Raw genomic sequence first — 6,535 nt, forward strand, 5'->3', positions numbered from 1 at the left:
GCTAAGAGTCGGACATGACTGAGCGATTTCACTTTCACTTTTCACTTTCATGCATTAGAGAAGGAAATGGCAACCCACTCCAGTGTTCTTGCCTGGAGAATGGGATGGGGGATGGGGATGGGGGAGCCTGGTTGGTTGCTGTCTCTGGGGTCGCACAGAGTTGGACACCACTGAAGCAACTTAGCAGCAGCAGCAGCAGACATTGTGAATTTACCTCATAGGTTGATGAATATTTTTGTATCCCTATAAATATTTTTGAGCTTTGTCCTGGGATGTGATTAAGCTAACTGGAAAGAGTCTGAGCACTTCTGGGCTTCATTTTAAGATTTGTTCAGCAGAAGCAGAACTGAGTTTAGTCTGGGATTAATTCCTCCCTACAGGGGTAAGACCCTTCTTAATACATTACCCAATGTCCTTTGAATTATGATTTTCCCCTCTGACTTTGGTGAACAAGCGCTGTTTTGGGGCTGTGTGCCCTGTGAGGCGCTGTTCTCTATAGTATTTTGGATCACTCTTTCCCCATCCTTGGAGAGTTTCCTCACGCTTATGCCTTAGGCAGTACTCTGCTAAATATTCAAAGCATCCTCTGCAGGGTCTCTTCCTGTGTAGCTTTCTCTTCTCCAAAACTCTTGTTATTTGTTTTCCCAGGCTCCTGCTGCTGCTGCTGCTGCTGCTGCTGCTGCTGCTGCGTCGCTTCAGTTGTGTCCAACTCTGTGCGACCCCATAGACGGAAGCTCACCAGATTCCTCCATCCCTGGGATTCTGCAGGCAAGAACACTGGAGTGGGTTGCCATTTCCTTCTCCAATGCATGAAAGTGAAAAGTGAAAGTGAATTTGCTCAGTCGTGTCCAACTCTTCGCGACCCCATGGACTGCAGCATACCAGGCTCCTCCGTCCATGGAATTTTCCAGGCAAGAGTACTGCAGTGGGGTGCCATTGCCTTCTCCGTTCCCAGGCTCCTAGCTCTGCTTAATTCAGAAAGACCATCAGCCGCCCCACTGCCCCTCTAGGCAACATAGCTTAAAACCTCTCTAAGGGCCATAAGTTGGACAATCATGGGACTCTCCTTATTTTTTTCTGCTTCTTTGGGGATCATTATCTTTTGTTGCCTGATGTTCAATGTCTTAAATTGTTTTGTTTCATGTATTTTGTCCTTTTTCCTAAATTTAGTCCTTAGAGTAAACCTGGCCACTGTTAATCCATTTTAAGCAGATTAAAGTCTATTTTAAATGCCTTTTAGTTTTACGTTGTCTTCTCCATTTTCAGAGGCATCTGCCAAAATTCCTTTGAATTCCCATGATCTCTCTTTGAATAGTAAACCTAAACGGCTACTTATCTTTAACACTGGGAATATTAGAACTATTATAGTCGAAACTCATTTTCATATGTCAATATCGAGCTCCTTTTAAATAACAGTATTATTTTCTTCCTTAAACTTATTCATATTTCAATTGTTCTCAAAAAGTGCTGTGAAGCTACTCTTAAAGGTGAATCATGGAACTACGTAACAAAGACCAAGAACTAGGATTATGGCTTTGCTGTAGTAAAGGAGTATCACTCTAATACTTCTTTATAAAGCAGAAGTGTTGTTATCAATATTGTGACTGAATTTGCCATGGTAGTGTTTTCAAAAGTGAAGTAATAAGTACTTTAGTATTTTTAAACTTGTGGAATAATGTACCAAAAATGGTATGCATCATTGCCCTCCAGGATCCTTTTTTTCTTGGCTGCGCTGGGTCTTCATTATGGTGTGTGGGCTCTCCAGCTGTGGCTTGAGGCTTGTGGGATCTTAGTTCCCTGACCAGGGATCAAACCTGTGTCCCCTGCGTTGAAAGACAGATTCTTTTCTTTGTAGTGGTAGTGCTGGGTCTTCGTTGGTTCGAGTGGGCTTTTCTCTACTCTCTAGTTGCCTTGCGAGGGCTTCTCATTGTAGCGGTTTCTCTTGTTGCGGAGCACAGGCTCTGAGGCACTCAAGCATCAGCAGGTGCAGCACATGGGCTCAGTAGCTGTGTTTCCTGGGCTGTAGCGCACAGGCTCAGCAGTTGAGGCACACGGGCTTGGTTGCTCTGCGGCATATGGGATCTACCTAGATCAGGGGTCAAACCCATGCCTCCTACATGGCAGGCAGATTCATAACCACTGGGCCATCAGGGAAGCCCCGTCTCCAAGATTTTTGAAGACCAAACAAATATAACAGCATGTCCCATTATTTGAATCGTATAGACTTATATTCCATTATTCTCCTCTACTAGACAAATGGCATATCCTTCATCTTTTTGGTAAAGTTTGGGGTTTTGTATTAATAAGGTACATTTAAGAATTTCCAGACTGAGTTACTGACTCCCCATGCTTTCTGATCCACCACCGCCCCCACCTTTGTGCTCTCTGCTTCTCTTAGATGAGCTGCCCCCACACCTCACCACGGTGCTCCGTTCATCTCACCCTTCCTTAGAAAGCCTGTCCCAATACCAAATCCAGGAAACTTCCAAAATTTGTCTTGGCCTCAACTCAGCTTTCCCTCTGGAAATTCCACTATATATTCTTTTTTTTGGCCACACCACGTAGCAAGTGGAACTTCCCCGACCAGGGATCTAACCTGTGCCCCTTGCAATAGAAGCCCAGAGTCGTAACCACCAGACCACCAGGGAAGCCCTGTATATTCTTTTTCACAGTTTTCTCTTGCACCTTTATTCACCTTCAGTTCAGTTCAGTTGCTCAGCCGTGTCCGACTCTTTGCAATACCATGAAACGCAGCATGCCAGGCCTCCCTGTCCATCACCAACTCCCAGAGTTCACTCAGACTCACGTCCATCGAGTCAGTGATGCCATCCAGCCATCTCATCCTCGGTTGTCCCCTTCTGCTCCTGCCCACAATCCCTCCCAGCATCAGAATCTTTTCCAATGAGTCAACTCTTCTCATGAGGTGGCCAAAGTACTGGAGTTTCAGCTATAGCATCATTCCTTCCAAAGAAATCCCAGGGCTGATCTCCTTGAGAATGGACTGGTTGGATCTCCTTGCAGTCCAAGGGACTCTCAAGAGTCTTCTCCAACACCACAGTTCAAAAGTATCAATACTTTGGTGCTCAGCCTTCTTCACAGTCCAACTCTCACAACCATCCATGACCACAGGAAAAACCATAGGCTTGACTAGATGGACCTTAGTCAGCAAAGTAATGTCTCTGCTTTTGAATATACTATCTAGTTGGTCATAACTTTTCTTCCAAGGAGTAAGCATCTTTTAATTTCATGGCTGCAATCACCATCTGCAGTGATTTTGGAGCCCAAAAAAATAAAGTCTGACACTGTTTCCACTGTTTCCCCATCTATTTCCCATGAAGTGATGGGACTGGATGCCATGACCTTCATTTTCTGAATGTTGAGCTTTAATCCAACTTTTTCGCTCTCCACTTTCACTTTCATCAAGAGGCTTTTTAGTTCCTCTTTGCTTTCTGCCATAAGGGTGGTGTCATCTGCATATCTCAGTTTATTGATATTTCTCCCGGCAATCTTGATTCCAGCTTGTGTTTCTTCCAGTTCAGCGTTTCTCATGATGTACTCTGCATAGAAGTTAAATAAGCAGGGTGACAATAGACAGCCTTGACATACTCCTTTTCCTATTTGGAACCAGTCTGTTGTTCCATGTCCAGTTCTAACTGTGGCTTCCTGACCTTAATGTAGATTTCTTAAGAGGCAAGTCAGGTGGTCTGGTATTCCCATCTCTTTCAGAATTTTCCACAGTTTACTGTGATCCACACAGTCAAAGGCTTTGGCATAGTCAATAAAGCAGAAATAGATGTTTTTCTGGAACTCTCTTGCTTTTTCCATGATCCAGCAGATGTTGGCCATTTGATCTCTGGTTCCTTTGCCTTTTCTAAAACCAGCTTGAACATCAGGAAGTTCACGGTTCACCTATTGCTGAAGCCTGGCTTGGAGAATTTTGAGCATTACTTTACTAGCGTGGGAGATGAGTGCAATTATGCGGTAGTTTGAGCATTCTTTTTCTTTGCCTTTCTTTGGGATTGGAATGAAAACTGACCTTTTCCAGTCCTGTGGCCACTGCTGAGTTTTCCAAATTTGCTGGCATATTGAGTGCAGCACTTGCACAGCATCATCTTTCAGGATTTGAAACAGCTCCACTGGAATTCCATCACTTCCACTAGCTTTGTTCATAGTGATGCTATCTAAAACTGTATCTATTTTAAAGATCCTCTAGATAGACTGACCACCCACTTAGTGGGATATAAGTCACCCCTCTCAGCGTGATATTTTTGTCTTTGAAAAGCAGAGTTTCTTATAGGAACCTTATCAATCACACAGTAGTTACAAGAATGTCAGATATAATGATGCATACAATCTTAACAAGAGAAGCTTTTTAAGAATTTACATACTGTAAAAACATGCACGTTAGAAGTTAGCCGTGTGGAGAGATACAAGCAGCAGGAAGAGTAGTTGATTTGGGTTGAAGGCCCATATGCAATAATATTGCTTTTTCTTCCTATATAAATTTATTTATATGAATAAATTTATTTGTTAAAATAAATAGCTGCCACTAACAGATACAGGTTCTGCACACACATTTAAATACACAAGAGTAAATGATGACCTGCTGCATGTACAGTTCCAAGTGGATCTGTGATCCTGTGATAGCTCTCATGAAAATAGTACATAGTAAACCCCAAGCAGGTAAGTAGGAAGCACTAGTTATTTATTCTAGTTTTAATTTGAAACTGTTTAACTTTTGACATTATTATCTGGGAAGAACATGTTTCCTTTTATTGTTTTAAAAATTGATATGCATGCAGAGTGGGGGAATTTTGATGGTTGTTCAAACTAACAGTGATAGCTGAAATATCCTTAAAAATACTTTTTAATAACAGAATTTATTCACATATTTAATGTAGACCATGGGTCATCTATAGCTTCAAATCTAAAGACAGAGGAAGTGTATTGGAATTTTAATGCATTTAGTTTTAGTATCCTGTAGTTTCCTACCTTTGTTCCAAAGAATGAAACCCATGTAACTGCTTCTGTATTCACCAAAGCAGGCACTATTTTGAGCTCTTAAGAGAATATTCAAAACAAAAAGTGTACTTTCTCTTCCTCTGCACTTTTTGAGAAACTTGACCAAAATTATAAATTATTCAAGGTTCCTTTTGAGCAGTGGTGTTTTTCTGTGTTACTGTCTAGAGAACAAACAAAATGAGAACTTCATAAGAAAAGCGCTGACTTGGAATACATGTCAGCAAGCAGGAACCCTGGACAGCAGCTCAATTTTCTCATTTATAAAACACCCCCATTCACTCTGCTTTTCACCAACTATTAAGGCAAAATCCTAGGGGGTGGGGATTGGCTCTACCTAACAATTTATGCTTAAAAAGATCCTCCTAAGGAGATTTCTCTAATCAAGGAAAATCCCTTCTGTAAGAAGTTGGCAGGTTCTGTGAACCGAGAGGGAAGACTTAATGTCTCTATGGATGCTTAAATTACAAGTTCTTTTGGGGGAAAAGACATTAAAATAACTTGAAGGTCTATTTTATTGGCAACTTAGAATTTTATTTTTAAACTTCTAAATTTGAAAACAAGACAGTCCAGGTTGAATAATAAAGTTTCCCAATGCTGAATGCGCTCATCTGGAGCTAGTTTTTTGCCTGAAGTACAAAAACCAACTTTCTAAAACTCCTAGGTAGGGACAGTACTGTTCTGATGATCTGTGATTAGACGAACTGATCAATCTCGGTCAGTAACATCCCTTTTTTATTCCTTGGTAAAGGTTTAAACTATTCTAGAAAAGACTCATTGTTTTAGTCTTACAAAGACAATTTCATTCTCAAGTCTCCTGAGAGGCGTATGCCTTATACAAGAATTCATATTTATCTTTCTCACTTCATACACTTCACAAATTAGATGGACACACTCATTATGTCTATGCAGTATCAGGAAGAAGATGATTAGCATTGAGCTGTAAGTACATTCTAATTATCTTGAAGAGCTCACTCATGTTGACATGATCAGGCACCAGGAATTTTGTTTTATCCAGGACCAGAAGCTGTTTCTCAGCTTTGTATTTTTCCATTATTACCAAGATTTTGGTAGGATGCTGCTCTGGGATAAGTTGGACATCTTCTACTCTTTGTTTGAAGGTTCTGAGCTGTTAGAAGGTTTTTTCCTGCAATCGCATCTTCTCTTGTGTCTCCTCAGCCTGCAGTCATCCCACTGTATTTTATTTGTACCTTTTAAAATCTTGTTTTAGAGTCTTTATTTGTATTTTTTGTTTGTTTGTTTTTGCTGTTTTGCATCTGGAGCAGCAATTCTCAAACTTTATGTGCATCAAAATCACCCCCCAAACTTGTTAAAACAGATTGCCTGACCTCACGCCCAGAGTGTCTAGGGTCCAAGAACTTTGATCATGCTCTCAACTGATGATGCATGGTACAGGGAAACACTTTGAGAACCAGAAGCTTCGACTAGACCCACAGTCTAGGTCCTTTGAAGGCAGGGTCCATGTTCCTGCATGGACCTTTCACTCATCTTTTAT

General features: G+C 41.3%; 1 pseudogene; it reads right to left on the reverse strand.

Moving 5' to 3' along the window:
- Positions 1 to 5,827: 5,827 nt before the first annotated feature.
- Positions 5,828 to 6,178, reverse strand: LOC101107172 (microtubule-associated proteins 1A/1B light chain 3B-like; annotated as a pseudogene).
- Positions 6,179 to 6,535: the final 357 nt, after the last annotated feature.

The sequence above is a fragment of the Ovis aries genome, chromosome 2 (assembly GCF_016772045.2).
Source record: "Ovis aries strain OAR_USU_Benz2616 breed Rambouillet chromosome 2, ARS-UI_Ramb_v3.0, whole genome shotgun sequence".
NCBI lineage: Eukaryota > Metazoa > Chordata > Mammalia > Artiodactyla > Bovidae > Ovis > Ovis aries.